Source organism: Numenius arquata, chromosome 8 (genome assembly GCF_964106895.1).
Source record: "Numenius arquata chromosome 8, bNumArq3.hap1.1, whole genome shotgun sequence".
NCBI lineage: Eukaryota > Metazoa > Chordata > Aves > Charadriiformes > Scolopacidae > Numenius > Numenius arquata.
The window spans coordinates 5,783,296-5,800,486 of record NC_133583.1 but is presented as its reverse complement, the minus strand read 5'-3'; positions in this window follow the sequence as shown (position 1 = coordinate 5,800,486).

Sequence of the window (17,191 nt, the reverse complement as noted above, 5' to 3'; positions counted from 1 at the left end):
ACTGGATGCTCCCATCTGAGTTTAAATGGGCTCCTGGGCCCATGGAAAAGGGTGGAGGTACCAGGTGAGGCTGGTCAGGGCCATTAAGGCTAATTAGTGCCCTCAGGCCTCTGTCAGAGATCCTTTCAAAGCAATTCTTGACAATTTCATACCGGGATTTTAAAGCTGGTTCCACAGTCACAATAGACTCTTCTTTCTGCAAATACTCATCTCCATTACATGATAGTGTAGGTATCTCCACTTCCAGAAGGTTTAAAGAAGAGGTCAGAAAAGTGTGTGGCAGGGAGGATTTAGATAATACAGAAGGTGTCTCTGTACAAGAAAGGCGGGGGGACAGTAGGCTGCATCAGGAAAAAACCTTAAAGCCAGCTATGATTTTTAACATCTGACTTCAGGGCCGTGTAACTGCTCCACAGAGATGGGAGGCATTGCAATGAGACTGCCTGAACTGGAGTATGCCTCAGTTTATTCTCTTCTTGCAATTTAGAATATGGTTTAAAACCAGAAGAAAGGTTTTGCAAGTTAGCATGGAAGGCTGGATTTGATAGATTTTTATGTCTGGAAGAGGAGCAGCGTTTACATCTGTTTATACTTTATAAACAAACAAACAAAATCTCTGATTAGACCACAATATGATGGGGCTTCCAGACATTATCCAGAAGCACCTGCCTCATTAAAACTCAAGTTACCTGGGCTCCTACACATGCTTTTGAAAATCCCACCCTGCTCATTTAGAAAAGACTATCTGCTACCAGTAGAAAAACTCATCTGTGAAGGCACTGAAAGTATACAGCATCTCACAGCAGCAAGCCTTTAATTACCACATGGTAATCACCACAGTGATTAAATTGTCGTCAGGTCCTTGCTAGTTTCCCTCTAACCTCCTTTATCTGTACCAAACTAGTGGGGAACCTAGATCAAAAGAATAAAAGTGAGGTGGCAACCCACTGCCCTTCATTTCAGAGGTACGGTTGTATAAAAGGGTATTAAATCAGCTTTATTTCTTAGGTATACTTAACATGTTACAGCTTAGAAGATGACAATTTCATGGGAAAGGATTAGAACGGTTTGGGTCACGTTTAATGAATGCCATCTCCGATCTACATTTTCTGCTGCCTTAAACCGTAAAGGGTTCCCAGTTCCAGTGTTCTTCACACGTATACATTTACTCAAATCGCTGACTCTACCTTGCAACCCATACGCCACTTTACTACTGTTTTCCGTTAATAATCGTACACTCTCCAGATATGGAAATCGTTATATCTTAATCTTAACTGCACGTTGATTTGTATTCACCGAAGCACGCGGATAATCCACAAGAGCCTATGCTCAAAAATTGCTGCTAAAGTCAGCGCAGCCAATGCAGATGGCTACACACAAGGATAATCTCCGTGTGGGTCTCATCCATTGCTACAACAGCCCGGTTACTGAGCATCCACTCCCACAGGAATCAATAGGTCCCAAGAGGCAGAGAGAGACATAAATAAGTAAATAAGCAAACAAACAAACACACACAATAAATTGGATACCCCGCCTGCCAGCAGATTAAGTCAAGAGGGAGTATTAAGTTGTTTGGGTTCCCATTTAAAAATAAATAAATCGAATCTCCCAGTCAATCTGCTTAATGTCTGATTGACATTAAGGAGATAAGTAGTGATTTAACCTTATGGGGTAGATTTCTTCCTGCGATGCAGAGGTCGTGTCATACTTGGAAGATGACAAGTGAATTTTTTAATTTCCTGTCCTGCCATAGGCCAGCGATGTATTTGCTGGAAGGTGAGGATGCTCCTTGTTTTTCTGTTTCAGATGCTCCTGGGGCATTCTGATAAGGGCCATCAGTGTAAAAACAATGCTGTCAAATGACACAATAGTGCTGTAAAAATTCCATGCAGGGAAAAGGTGGCCTCATTTAAGGCAGTATGAAAAGGTTTAATGTGGGACGTATTCCGCTGGTCATTCAGCGTTTTCCATTCCTGGGAGCCATTATTTACAGGTCCTGGAATTGCACATCCTCGCCGGCTCCGTGAGCGCCAGCAGAACCCAACATGCGAAACAATCAAGTGCCACCACAGCCACCGAGGTTTGCTGCATCGTATTTTATTGAGTTGATTTATCTCTCCATTTCTTACAGACTTATTGAGCTTAAATTGCCTTGCACAGCCGAGCTTCCCCAGCCGCTTACCAGATCCTGCGAGGGGTGATTTTTCACTTTGTGTTCAGATGTCAGCGCACGTCCCCTCTGCACCTGCGCCCGCCTGCCCTTAACCCCCGGGGTCCCGGGGGGTGCCCACTCCCCATTGTCCCAGGACCGGGCATCTCTTCTGCCACCCACTTACCCCGCCATGCAAGATGGACACATGCAGTACCCTTTCCTCATCAGTTTTGCCCTCTTTTCCTCTCCCCTCCCTCCTGAAATGCATAAATAGTAAGCACAAAGTGGAAAGTTTGAACTGGTTATTATGGCCTTCGAGAGTTTTGTTTCTTGGGGCACAATTTTCTAATTTTGTGACAGAAGGGTTTTTTTCATTGCCGTCGACAGCTCTATCCACAAAATCAAACCACCTCAAATATATTGTTTGGTAATTTTCCTTTGCTGACAGCTGACTGTCCACAATGACAATATAAAGAGATCAGCACATTCCAGTCCAATCCATTAACTTATTTAACTCATCTTTGATACTGACGCTCGGCTGGCCAGGCACCTGCCAAGACAACGGCCGGGGTGGACAGTTGTACCATCCAGACTGTCTTCTCAGCTCTGCTAAGATTTTTTTGGCAGCTAATCAGGCTCAGGCTGGTTAGCATTTCCGTGCTTTCCACAATTTGATCCAAACTGGTCGGGCCAAAGCCGCTGATGTCCCTGCCTGTTGTGGGAACTTGCTGTCACTGAGCTGCAGCATCTCCCACCCCACCGCCCTGCACCAGCATTGGCACCGGCCTGATGACAACAGGCTGGATCTAATGGCACAGGAACACTAAAGACATGGGAGTGACACTACCTTATAGCAGGGGAGCACCTGCCTGTTTCTCCCACATCTCCTTGGAAAACATCCCTGCAGGAATCCCCGGTGTGGCCACGGTTCTGCTGCTGTCTTTCCTCTCCTCCACACCTTCCTAAGGTGATTTAGGAGCCCTCTTGCCCTCACTGTGTTTCAAGCTTTGCTGACATCATTTAAACACCCCTCCCCTCCCAGCCTGCTTTCCTGGCTCAACTGCCACTTTCCATCTTATCTTAAACCCTTTTAATTCCAATGTTATTCCCTCACTCTCTCCTTCCGTAATTCATTTGGCGTAAAGCTGCAGTGAGACGGCTCCCTGCTCTCCCTTCTCAGCTCGCTGTGCAGATAGTAAAGATGTTTTTACATCCTCACATTTATCGGCAGGGAACATCTCCACTTCAGTGGTGCCCAGGGATAGGACAAGAGGAAATGGGCACAAACTTGTACATAGGAAGTTCCACCTAAACATGAAGAGGAACTTCTTCACTTTGAGGGTGGCAGAGCACTGGAACAGGCTGCCCAGAGAGGTGGTGGGGTCTCCATCTCTGGAGACATTCAAAACCCACCTGGACAAGTTCCTGTGCAACCTGCTCTGGGTGGTCCTGCTTTGGCACAGGGGTTGGACTAGATGATCTCCAGAGGTCCCTTCCAACCCCATATCATTCTGTGATTCTGTGATTCATTGCCAGGTCACCTCCTGCAGGCTCCTCCGTCGCCCCACCACAGGCGTGCTTAGGCGGCTTGTGGACCAGCTCCTAAGAGGCCGTAGCTTAATGAGGCTGCACTCTGGGGTGAGTCAGCATCATTTGGGTTGTCTCAAAAATGATGATTTAGGAGCTGACGAGAAGGACTTCTGCTCCCTGCATGGCACTGAGAAGCAGGATGCCGGGGCGCATTGTCACTTCTCATCCCAGGGAGCCCTGAAAATCCTACCTGTGCCATCTCCCGCAGAGCAGGGATTGCCCCTGCAATTCCCCGCACTCCAAACAGCACACGTTTGGATCACTGAGTTTCTAAACCTCGCTCAGTCTGTAAATGACAACTGAACGCTCCAGCCTACACAGGCCAGGACACAGAGGCATTAAATGACACGGCGCCGGAGCTGCGGGCTGCGGGGAGCACTCGCGCCAGAAACGCCGTGTAGCTGCTTTGCTTTAGGAAGAAGGGAAGAGAACCCTGAGGAGAGGGCAAAGGAAAAGCTGTTGTATAAGGAGTCATTTTAAGCCCAACAGAAAGAGAAGCCTTATTGATAAAAGAAAGAAATATTTAGGACCAGAACTGCCTAATTTGGAGAAGGGCAGGAGTGTATATAACTACACCATCACACTGATTTCCTGTTGAAGAGCCCCAAGTAGTGCTATCCCCCATGGCATTTGTCGGGGTTTTTTCAGCAAGGACGCTATTACCCATGAAATCTTGTGTGCTTTCATGCCCAACGCTTACTGTAAGTCCTTGAAAATCTTCTTTTGCCTGTCTCGTTTCAGTTTGTCCTCTCTGAAGTGCCATGGCCCAACTCTGCCAAGCTGGAGAGTGCAACAGGCAGCAGAGGCGCGGGCGCCGTGGTGGCAGCTGTGTGCAGTGCCAGTCCTCTCCTGCCACCGGCACCGGCTAGTCCATCACACGCAGGCATCTGAGCATCTGCTGGTGGTCCAGGCAGTGAATGCTTAAATGCCCACAACCCCCACCTCCCGCTGGCATTTCTGTGTCAATGACAGAAGGAGAGGGGGCCGAGCAATGCAAAAAAATCCCACTGCCATGAATATTCATGGAAATATTTAAGCAGGCTTGGTGCGTGTTTGCATGTCCTTTGTGCTCGCTTCTGGTTGAATGCACCAGCAAAGGAGTTTCTGATGGACACCGGAGAAAGAGTACCCTCTGATGGGAACTTTGGATTTGTGGTTATTATTTATTGCTTTGTGTTACCCTTGTACCTAGGAGTTACATCCATGAGCCAAATGAGCTTGGTGCTACAGACACAGCCTCTGCCCTGAGGAGCTTGTGGCCTCATGGGAGAGAGGAAAAGCCACAGGAGAACCCCAGGGAAGGGGAGACTCTGCGCTGGCAGCGGTGGTCAGAGACATCACCCTGTTCATACCACACTGGTGATTTGGTCTTTCTGAGTTCTGGCAGGCAATGGGGGATTGGGCAGATGACCTTGCAGCGTGGGAGAAAGACCAAAGTTGCTGTTTGGAGAAGCAAGGTGGGCGGCGATGGCTCCTTTCAGAGCTGGTGGAGCTTCTGTTGACTTTGGGATGCTGAATGAGAGGTGGTGGCTGGGTCTGTGTCACCAGGTCACCTGCAGCAGAGACTGGAGATGTGTTCAGCCAGCGGAGCACAGGTCTGTTCCTGCAATCTGTGCGTGAGAAGGGTTTGAAATTTGAATTTCAAATGTCAAATATCTAGAGTGACTCGGTCATCAGGAAATTACCAAGCAAGAAACATTTGTGAAAATCATTTTGTAACATTTTAACAATCACTGTAACGTTTGGGTAAGAACTCAACCTGTTCCCAGGCAATTTGCAGGTGGAAAGGGGGTGAATAAATTATTCCCTGTGATGTTTTTTTGCCTGTGCTATTTCACAGCCCTTTAGTTGAAATTCCAGCCCCCTTGTATGTGTTTAACATCCTAACAAAAGAAATATCATTCACACTTAATGCAGTTAGGAAACGTGTCCTGTGATGAACCTCTTTTATTGAAAATTATGGGATGTGTCTTCAATTACTGAGTCTTTGGTGAATGAAGAACTTTTACTTCCCTGTAACTGCAAACATCAGGAGGAGAATTTACCCCGGATGTTGCATTTCTAAGTGTTGCAAACCAGAGATTAATTTCCTTTTCTCCAACAAAAACAAAAAATTCTTTCTGTAGAAATTCAATTATTTACAATGTCTTGAAGGCAGCAAAGCAACAACAAAGAGCAGGACACCAACCGAGGGAAGTGTGGAAATTTCCGTCACAGAGACAGGTTCCCTTGGACGGCCAAGGACATGATTTGTGGCCGGCTGAAAAAAGCGCATTGAGAAGCATCACAAAAGCTCTCCACTCGCATGCTTGAGGAGCTGAAATTGCCCCTCTCTCCCCCCTTTTCTCCCCACCCTCCCTCTCCACTGTACTTCATACGTATTTAATTTCAAAGGTCCTCTGGGGTCTGGCCTCTGGCACCGTGACTAAAATGAAATGTTCTGGCTGGGAGCTGAGGAGGGGGAGACGGGGAAGGGATGGGGAAAAAAGCCCAGGGGCAGTGCCGCCGGGGAGAGGCTCCCAGGCTGTCACCGCTCCGGCATGACCGACTGCAGACAGCTAATTAACAGTAGACGCAAATCATTAACATCTGTGAAACCAGACAGCTTTGCCTGGGGACCTCTAAGAAGCAAACCCTCGGCGGAGGGAGCGGCCCGGTCCGTGGGTGCGTGACAAATGCTCATTTCAAATGATCGAACGTTCTTAGAGGGCAGAGCTCTTCCTGCCAGGGCGTTCGTGATGGGCAGCACCAGCAAACGCTGACGAGACTTTTTTAGCATGGCTTTGTAGACACCAGAGCTATCCCAGATGGCACAAACCGGTGCTAGCCTCTTCATTTCTCTCTATTAGGTCACCTTACGGGTTTAGGGGGCAGAAATTCCTTCCCCGCTGCAAATAAGTGAGTGGGTTTTGCTCATGGCAAAGAGTAACCGGGGGGAAACCTGCAATTGCTCCCCAAAAGCCGGGCGTGGGTTATCAGTGGCCACCTCAGCGTATTGGTGACCTCTCCCTTTTGCACACCTGGCTGCCTCGGCAGATGGGGCCTTCAGCACTTGTGACTTTTATGGCGTAATGCTTCAGTGAGAAATTTAAATAAATTGCAGCCCTGTACCACAGAAAATGTTTAGTTTTGATGTTAGATAACGTGAAGTTATGTCCTTAAAGCTTTATTCATCAAAATGGATACACACTCCTTCACCGGGAGGGCAGCCGGCAGACACGAAAGGTCAGAGATGTGGATTCAGCACTCCATTAAACTGTCCATCCTAAAATCTGGGGGTGTAGGGGGGTGTTTTTCCCCTCGTTCTCCAGTAAGCAGAACAGGAGTGCGATGAAGCCGAGTTTGCTGCCTGGTTACCCCGACACGACTAACAAGGACGTTGGAGTGATTTACCCAGAGCTGAACAAGCCTCCTCGTCGCAAGTACCGGTCCTGGGCGTGCAGAGCAGCTGCTGGGAGTCAGGAGGAGGCACAAGGCACATGTGTGTGCAGTATGGAGCCTCCTCAGACACCACCATCCTCAAACCCACAGCTTTGCCTTGCAAGCTTGCACTTGCTAAGAAACAGAGACTGCTTCTCCTGTTGACATTTCAGCCATCAAAGGGAATGCTACCTTTAAAATTCCCTCGGGATCGATTCAAAATCCACAGTCTTCCTCCAGAAGCATTTTACCTTCATTGATCTAATAGCCAAGGGCAGCCACAGCTCGGTACGGGACGAGACATGCAAACTGCAAACCGTACAACGTGGGCTGCTGAGCCCCATCAGGGCCAGCAGGGCTGATAAATAAGACCCCTAAATCAGAACTCCACCGTAGCACCATTGAATTACACCTATAGATACTTCAAGGGTGGGTGTCAGGAGGATGGGGCCAATCTTTTTTCAGTGGTGCCCAGTGACAGGACAAGAGGTAACAGGCACAAACTTGTACATAGGAAGTTCCATCTAAACATGAGGAGGAACTTCTTCACTTTGAGGGTGGCAGAGCACTGGAACAGGCTGCCCAGAGAGGTGGTGGGGTCTCCGTCTCTGGAGACATTCAAAACCCGCCTGGACACGTTCCTGTGCAACCTGTTCTGGGTGGACCTGCTTTGGCAGGGGGGTTGGACTAGATGATCTCCAGAGGTCCCTTCCAACCCCATGTGATTCTGTGATTCTGTGAATTACAAATTGCTCTTTGCATGCTCCATGATCATATAATGCAGAGAACTTCATTTTCATTAGAAATGCTTTCCTCTCACATACTGAATACTTGGAATATTTGCATATTTTGGTAATGACAGTATTTTTTTATGCTGCAGCTTTGCTTGTGGTCATAAATCCATAATGCACTTCAAGGCTGTATTGTCCCCCAATATGTGATGTGCTTCAGTTTTTTCCAAGTTATGAGCACGCATCTGCAATTCATTAGCCAACCTGACCAACATATTTTCCATTTCATACTCACTATCTTTGTATGACCTTTTTGGTCTGATGACTCAAACGTATTTAATAAATTATTAACGGAGATTACATTATTGAGAGAGGAGCTGTGTAATTAGTTGAAAGAGGGCTCAGAATTTGGGTTGTTGGGATCCGCCGAAATCGGAGAGGGAAAGTGGACAGGAGGAAGAGAAAGGGCACAGAAAATTCAAACCCAGCATATTTTCAGATAAAAAATGAGTCTCAAATGGTTGCAGTTCATAACTCTGTGGATTTTAGCTGTCAGATGCTTTAAGGACACAAACCTCCACCTCTCTCCGGCCCTGTGTGGGAAACACAAGATTCAAGAGGGAACTGGGGTCTTCCCTGTCCACTGAAGTGCGGCTGGGAGCGTGGCCAGCAAAAGGCAGAGCGGACCTTTGTTTTAAATTTTAATGGTTACCATATTCCTCCATTCTGACTGATTTGTTCACGGTTTTCTAGCGATGCCTAGAGGAGAGTTGTAGGCTCTCGACCCTCAGCTGGGTGCTCTGAAGGTGCTCTGTGTCCATGGGTTGGTGTATGGCAGATGGACCAACCGGTGGGACCAAAAGACACGTACCCCAGTTTGGGTTTAGCTGGTCCAGAAAGGACCTGCTTTCCTCTGCACTGGCGTCTTCCGAATTACCTCAGTAGCACTGATTTTCTCTGCTGCATTTTTCATGCGCTTTGACTTGTTCAGCTTTAAAGTCACGGGCTTTTTTGGCCCGTGCAGCTTTAGTTTTTTCTGCTTTTCTAAACCTAACCAGCGAGATGTAAGTCTTAAAGCAATAAACATTATTAGTGTTCTGATAAATGATAGCAGTGTAGCAGAAAAAGCCGTCCATTCTAATTCATAGAAGGTCTCAGCTTCAATCATATCTTATTACTTTCAGAGTATTCAATCTTCATCTCAGATCATTCGGTGGCAGTTTAATCAATACATCAAAATCGTGCACGATTCCTTCTGCTTACTGAATAGCTTGCATCTGGAGCGGTTTCTGGGTTGTATTCTGGAATCAGGCAAATAATTAAATCAAAGACTTAGTGAGAGAAATACTCTTGAAAGAACCTCATTATTTTCCTTATGATTTATCTACATTTCCCGGCTTCAGTTTGTACATGACACTGAACTTTAAATAATCTTTCAAATCCTTTTCAGGCATTAATTCTGAGAGCACCGCTGAGGTCCAGGTGAGCATTACAGCTATTTCTCAGAGCAGGTAAGCAGAGCAGAGACAGGGGCTAGCATTGTCCAACTTGGTCACTATTTTTTTGCTTCACTGTTTTGAGACTGAAGAATCTTACCTGAAATTCAGGTCTTACCTTCTTGCCTCTTGGCTTGTTCAATATCTTAAATCAATGGGCTATTTTGGAAAAAAACAGCCTTAAATGTCTAAATCCCAACTCTAAGATGCAAATAGCCCTGGACTCAGGGAGTATTTTTCCTTTCACATCAAAGCAATATAATGCTGCCTCTCCACCCAGCACTATTCAGGAATGTTTCTTCAAATCCTGATTTCTTCACATTGAAGATAAAATTAAAAAAATCGGTTCCTCTTTCTTTTTCACCTTTTTTCTCACCTATCTCTTTATTTTAATCTCCTGCTGCCTCACCGCAGGTTAGGAACCCCATTATATAAGGGTCAAAATGAATATAATCAATCGTGGGAAATAGTTATTTTTTCTCCTTTCAGATGTAACAGTGTATTGTCCTGGTACAATCTCCTTGTAGCTGTTTTGAGAAATCATCAAGAGCAGACTTCACCAAGTAACGAAGACCCCGTTACAGGCTGCACTGAATGGTTTCCAGATGGCAGGTACCTTGGTGCATCTACACCAACAACCCCAAAGCCTGTTACCCCACATCTTCCCTCCAGGTGAAAATGTGATGAGATACACATGCAAGCGCGGTCAGCAGGAGCGTTTAACCTCATATGAATTGGATGTGTGGTAAAATAAGCCTGGTCCAATATTCCTGGTGAATTTAAAGGCATTGCTCATTGCTGGGTGAACCAAGGTTCCATGAGCACTCTGTTAGGCAGCCAGCAGAAAGGTCCCTTCGCTTCCCAGAGCAACACTCGCCATGAAAATGGCTCATTTAGATTATATATATGCCCGTAAGAGCCATATTCTGATAGAGTGATTTAATAGTCAAAGTAACAGCTCATCAAGGAAGTGATATGTCATTATGAGTTATGCGGTACCTCCGTACCTGTCTCAGGAACACATCCTTCGACATACTGTGAATCACTTACAGAACTGTGATCCATCCCACGGCTTAAAGCAGGGGAGAGCAAGCAACGTATATTAATTAGTCTTTCACTAGGACTTCATGAAACCGTCACTGACTTAATGAAATTGCCATCTCTCCACTGACTTCAAAGAGAGATGGGCTGGGGCCAGCCGTCAAGTTACCATCAAATTACAATAATCCCATTCTTCTTCTTATCAGATTTCCTCTGGTGTTTTTAAAGGTGATGGAGAACACAAGCACCTGAATTCTTCTGAGATCGGGTCACTCGCTTAGAGCAATTTTCTTCTGCCCTTTGTGCATTCTTCTTTTCATCCTTGAGGAATAGGCCAACAGAGGGCACCGGCAGGTTTGGGCTTTTTTTTTTGCAATATGTTACTTTTTTTTAACATATCAGATAATGCACTGTAAGAAAGCTCAGCAATAACCCTAGCGTGTGATAGACAGGTTGACCTCCAGCTGTGATGGCGTGTAGTATGTTATCGTTGTTTTCTGCTCTGACATATTGCATGTAGCAAAGTGTTGCCCATCTCAGAAGGCACCGACATGCCTATAACGTGCTTAAATCGTTTTATGACAATGACAAGGCTGCTGGGGTGGGTGGGGGTTGCCGTTGGTATATTTGGTGCTCTGCTTTTGACGGGACGGTAGGAAACAAGGTGCGTGTCAGCCTTTTGCCTTGGGTTCCTTCACTGCAGACGGTCCTCTCTCAGGCAGCGTCAGAAGGAGCAGATGCAGCAGTGGTGGTGATGATGGAGCCTGTGGCAGCTGCGTGGTCCAGAAGCTGGAGCTAAGCTGGGAAAAGCGCTCTGTCAAAATTGGATATTTTACTAAAAACAAAATAACTTCTTCCTTTGGCAGCAAATTAAGGGCTTTTAAAATAAAAACCAGACCGTCCTCCCCAATATTTATGCCAAAAGTCAAAGTATTTGATTCCAAAACACAGCGATACGCCCGACGTAACTGAAGCACCTCATGGTTTCACTCTCCTGTGAACTGGGTTTGCTCACCAGGCCTCCTGCAGGTGGACTTTCACATCAACTCCATCTTGTTTTAGATAAAACTGTTTTCACTTTGCATTTCAAAATACCATTTCCTACCGACCTCCACTTTCCCCAAGGAAAGCCTGTGGACCTCCTTCCCCATGCTGGCTCATTCTTGACAGTGGGATGCCACCAATCCGGATATCCAAATGTTACATCCCTCATCCTTTGGCCTCAAAAGGATGCTTTTAGCAGGATATTTTATTCTCTGGTTTGTAAAGTCCATCCTGGAGTCAAATTGGCAGAGTGTTGGATTTGAAGCGCGTTGGGATGCAAGATCAAACCCTTCATACGGGCTTGAGAAAGAAAGTGGTAGCAGCAAACGCGAATGACCCGGCCGTGCATCTCGCAGCTTTAGGCGGTACCAGGGTGGTCAGTGTTTTGCATTTTTCTCGAGAAGCGGATTAAATGCCTTCACACACCCGTGGCAAACCTCACCAGCGGCACCGCTCGGCACCCGCTGAGCGCGGAGGAGTAACCGACGGGAAGAAAATGCCATTTTGGGGTTACAAGATTATTTTTAACCTTGTCGCATGAGACCAACAAAACAGAAAGGATTATAGAATCACTAGAGTTGGAAAGGACCTTAAAGATCATCTAGTTCCAACCCCCCTGCCATGGGCAGGGACACCTCTCACTAGAGCAGGTTGCTCAAAGCCCCATCCAGCCTGGCCTTGAACACTTCCAGGGATGGGGCATCCACAACTTCCCTGGGCAACCTGTTCCAGCGCCTCACCACCCTCACTGTAAAGAATTTCTTCCTTATATCTAATCTAAATCTCTTCTCTTCCAATTTAAAACCATTGCCCCTTGTCCTGTCACCACTCTTCCTGACAAAGAGTCCCTCTTCAGCTCTTCTGTAGGCTCCCTTCAGGTATTGATAGGCTGAAAGTAAGGTGCTTTAGCCCAGATCCTCAGGGGTTGGTCCCCATCAGTCACCTATGAAGCCAGATGCTATGTTGGACAGAAGCCAGAATGATCACTCAAAACTTTGCAGCCTTAGCTCAAAAAACAAAAAAACAAGTACAACAACATCAGGGCCAGGGATGGGATCAGGGCCAGCCAGCATGGGTTTATGAAAGGGAGGTCTTGCTTAACCAACTTGATCTCTTTCTATGACCATGTGACCCGCCTTCTGGATGCGGGGAAGGCTGTGGGTGTTGTCTACCTGGACTTTGGTAAGGCCTTTGACACCGTCCCCCACAGCATTCTCCTGGAGAAGCTGGCGAATCATGGCATAGTCAAGTGTACTCTTCACTGGGTAAAAAACTGGCTGGATGGCCGTGCCCAGGGAGTTGTGATTAATGAGGTGAAATCTTGTTGGCGGCCGGTCACCAGTGGTGTCCCCCAGGGCTCAGTTTTGGGGCCAGTCTTGTTTAATATCTTTATTGATGATCTGGATAAGGGGATTGAGTGCACCCTCAGTAAGTTTGCAGATGACACCAAACTAGGTGGGAGTGTTGATCTTCTTGAGCGTCGGAAGGCTCTACAGAGGGACCTGGACAGGTTGGATCGATGGACTAAGGCCAGTTTTAGTAGTAGAGTAGGGGGTTCCCCAAGCACCCAGACCCCTGAGCTAGCAGACAGGGGTGGGGAGCAGAACGAAGCCCACGCAAACCAAAGGGAGGTGGTGAGGGACCCGCCCCAACACCCAGACACAAACAAGTCCATGGGACCAGATGGGATCCACCCGTGGGTACTGAGGGAGCTGGCAGAAGTGCTCACTGAGCCACTTTCCATCATTTACCAGCAGTCCTGGCAAACCGGGGAGGTCCCAGCCGACTGGCGCCTAGCAAATGTGACGCCCATCCACAAGAAGGGTCGGAAGGATGATCCGGGGAACTACAGGCCTGTCAGTCTGACCTCGGTGCCTGGGAAGGTCATGGAACAGATCATCCGGAGTGCCATTATGCAGCACATGAAGGACACCCAGGCGATCAGGCCCAGCCAGCACGGGTTCATGAGGGGCAGGTCCTGCTTAACAAACCTGATCTCCTTTTATGACAAAGTGACCCACTTGGTGGATGAGGGAAAGGCTGTGGATGTTGTTTACCTGGACTTTACTAAGGCCTTTGATACAGTCTCCCACAGTATCCTCCTGGAGAAACCGGCTGCCCATGGCTTGGATGGGAGTACTCTCCGCTGGGTTAAAGAAGAGCTGTAAAGCTGAGATTCATAACCCAGCAGATTATGTATGGCCAATCCATTTTGGCAATGTATTATTCATCACTACTATATTATTCTGGCTTTCTGGCTTTTGGGCAAGTCCCACATGTAAAATGCTGGCACAGAAGAGGTGTTTGGTTGGGGTGTTTTTTTCTGGACTTTGCTGCAGGGAGAGAAAATGGTATCATTTGATGGGATCCTGCATAATAAGACAACACAAATGAAAAATGAGCAAGCTTGTCACGATGGAGTCAGTGCATTGCTTTTTATATGAAAACCAATTGAGTAGTTAATTTTAAAGTAAATTGCCCTTGTTTCTCACGGTGAGGCATTTTGACATTTGTGTTGACAGTTTCCCGATTAAATGTGAATATTTTGGTGGCATTTGAGTGTAAACCAAGCCAGGTGTTTCAAGGGCCGTATAGATCTAATTTCTATTAAGGCGGACGGTCAGTTCCCCTCTGGGCATCAGAGCGGATAAAATCCATTATTTTTTTTTGTGGGGTAAGCCTCCATTACAAGCAGCAGCTCATGATGTTGCCAGAGGCGGAATGTAATGTGCATCACAGGTACTAAGTAAAAAGGTTATCTGCTTCGACTGTAATCTTTTTACTGCACGAAAGCAGATCCTTGAGCACTTTGTGGGGATTTTCAAGCCTCCCCCTTGCCCGAGGGAGGGAGAGAGGGAGGTCCCTGAGGAGGACGGGGAGACGGCTCCTCTCTGCTCCAGGCAGCACTGGGGGGGGAAACCCCAAGCAGAGAGTCCAAGTAGGAGGAGAAATGCAGTAAATGGGGAAGGGTAATCATAAGGTTGAGGGTGGTAGGAGGTTTTTTCCTTCAAAAAGTGAACTTTGGTAATTCCCCAAACTGATAAACCTCAGAAAGGTGTGGACTGAGAGAAGTGGCCATTCGCAAGCTGCAGAAACACCCAGGTCTGCCTTATTCTCACACGGGTCTCCAGCACGGGCAGGCGCTCCAGAAACTGCAACAGCGTAGGTGTAAACTCTGTTATCTCTAATGTGGTGGCCCAAAAACCTCATCTCGTGAAGCTGCCTGGCTTTGTGAGACCCTTTCAGTGGAAATAACCTCACTTTTTTTTATTTCAAAATATAAACCCAACTGAAATATTAAGTCCATTTGCTCGAGATGCCAGGAAATATCTGTCCAACTTTTTATTCCTCCTTAAGCCAACAGGATTCCTTGCAAATGCAGCACAAATATGTAATCATTTTTACTTATGTGGGGCCTCTGGCTTATCCACTTCCCTGGACTTTTTTATCCTATGTGGGAGTGAGAAAGGAAACAAAATGCTATTCCTCTTCTCGAGAAGGGAAACTGAGGCACAAAGGTATCAAGCCCGTGATCTTCTCTGTCTCGTGCCAAGCTAAGGCTTGAGTCCTTCAGGGTGCAAAATCTGAACCCTGTGCACAGCCAGCCTCCCGCTCTCTCTGCCTCTCTCAGAATAATTCAGAAAGTTGAAATAATCGGACAACAGACTGTTTGTTACCGTTGCTAGCAGCCAGTTGCTACAGGAGATTTCAGTATTCTCCTGCTCTGCCAGGGGGATCTTTTCATGTGCCTGAGGGATGCATAAAGGATTTGATTTTCCAGACACAGTTTTGGGCTTAAAATACCTCCTTACACAGATTAAAGTACTTATTTCTGATTTAGCAAAGACCCCTTGAAATGCTGGATGGAACACAACACGGTTTTCATTCAGCTTCATCTGCCAAGCTTAATTAGGAAAGAATTAGAGGTTCGCCTGATGGGAATTTGTGCTAACTTAAAGGTTCAGTTCCACCATCCACTGATGGCTGGTGGATGCTCAAAACCCATCCTGGTCAGTGAAGGCGATAAACATGAAACTTGTGAAATACAGGAGGAGAAAATAGCAACATGCAGAGCCGTGGAATTAGACATTTCTTACTTTGGCGTATTAAGGGTGAGTGGCTCCATTCATTAAGGCTCAACTTTCTGGCTCCCTGCGTACCCTGGGAGTACCAGGGTTCACGTGAAAGCCGTGTCTGGGAGCCAGAGCAGCTCAGCCTGGCTGGAGCCACACGGGCTGGCCCGGGGCTGGCCGTGCTGCTGAGCACACAGCCTGGGGAAGGTAAATACATATTAATAGAGCATATATAAACATAAAAATACATATAAATATGTAGAAGGATGAGTATTTTTTACTTAAAATCTCTTTGAAAAATCCTTCTGTAATCGAGAGACGTTCCCAGCTGGCCTTTATGCCCTTACATCGATGCAAGTCACACTCTGAATTATGCCAGGAGCTCTTCTACTTTCATATCAGAGTATTGAAAACCACCCTTAAAAATTTACGTGAGGGAGGAATAAATGATTTATGAATTTTTTTAAAGTTTACTCTTGCTCTGTAAGATCTGTCAGCCTTTTTAAAGGGCTTTTTCAATCCTCCAGATTCCTTGAGACATTTTCATGCAAAATATAAGCTCCCAAATATTGCAATATGTAAAATGTTTTATACCCTATGAAAGAAATGTAAAGATTATAACATTTAGGGTAAGTAGTTTAGTTGTTCACCCTGAATTTCTAGATCCTTCAGGAATAAGGTTGCTCATTCTCTCTTGTGCTGCTGCTTTATTGACAGTATCCTCTTCTGGCAAAAGGCAGAAAGAAAAGTTGATGAAGGAAATGAGTATGTGCCTTCGATGTTGAAGTGAAGGAAGCTCTTACTGCGGTTAAAAGAAGTGTTACTGCAATATGGAAGATACAGATCTTACCTTACCGTATGCTGCTGTTAAGTGGCAAAAACCAGCCACATTTATCCACTGGGAAATTTTAAATGAGATAATTATTACTTTCAAAATAGGAGAATGGAAAGGCAGAAAGATAAAAAGAAGGTGAGAATAAGCTATAGAAAACAAGAACAGAGCACAGCAACATGTGTTGCTCTTTATAGGTAATTTATAGCTTTAAATGGTATTTTCATTTTATAAAATTCCCATCTGATTTATTTCACTGGGTCCAACATTTTTTTCCCAAGCAGTTCCATTTTATCAATAGCACGTGAGGTAACACAAATTCTTTTGGCAGAAGCATACAGTGATGAAATAGCAAACATTGCATTACTAACCCCAATAATGCAGGAAAAACATCTTTCTATTGTGCAAGCAGACAGCAATATAACACAGAATTTCCCCTCAGGAATAGATCGCACTCTTACAACAAAAGCATCGTGAAAGTCTTTGTTCTGATCCCTAAGGATTTTATGAATTGTCACACAAGCTACGTAGATCAGCCCTTTGTCCTGATAAGCAGACTATGCATTTCTGCAAAAGCTGGCTGATGTTTGGATAGCGTAAGAAAAGAAAAATTAAGAGGTGCTTTTGATAATTTTGAGAAATATACATTTTGTTTCTTTTTTGGGGGGAGAGGTGTGAAGCAAGAAGAGGTCTGAAATACCTTCACGAGACACAGGATGCCCAGCTGAATACTGTGAATGCCTCTGACTTCAGCTAGACCTTGAGGCGTAATATTCTGGGAAGCCTCTAAATATCTCTACAGATTTTGAAAG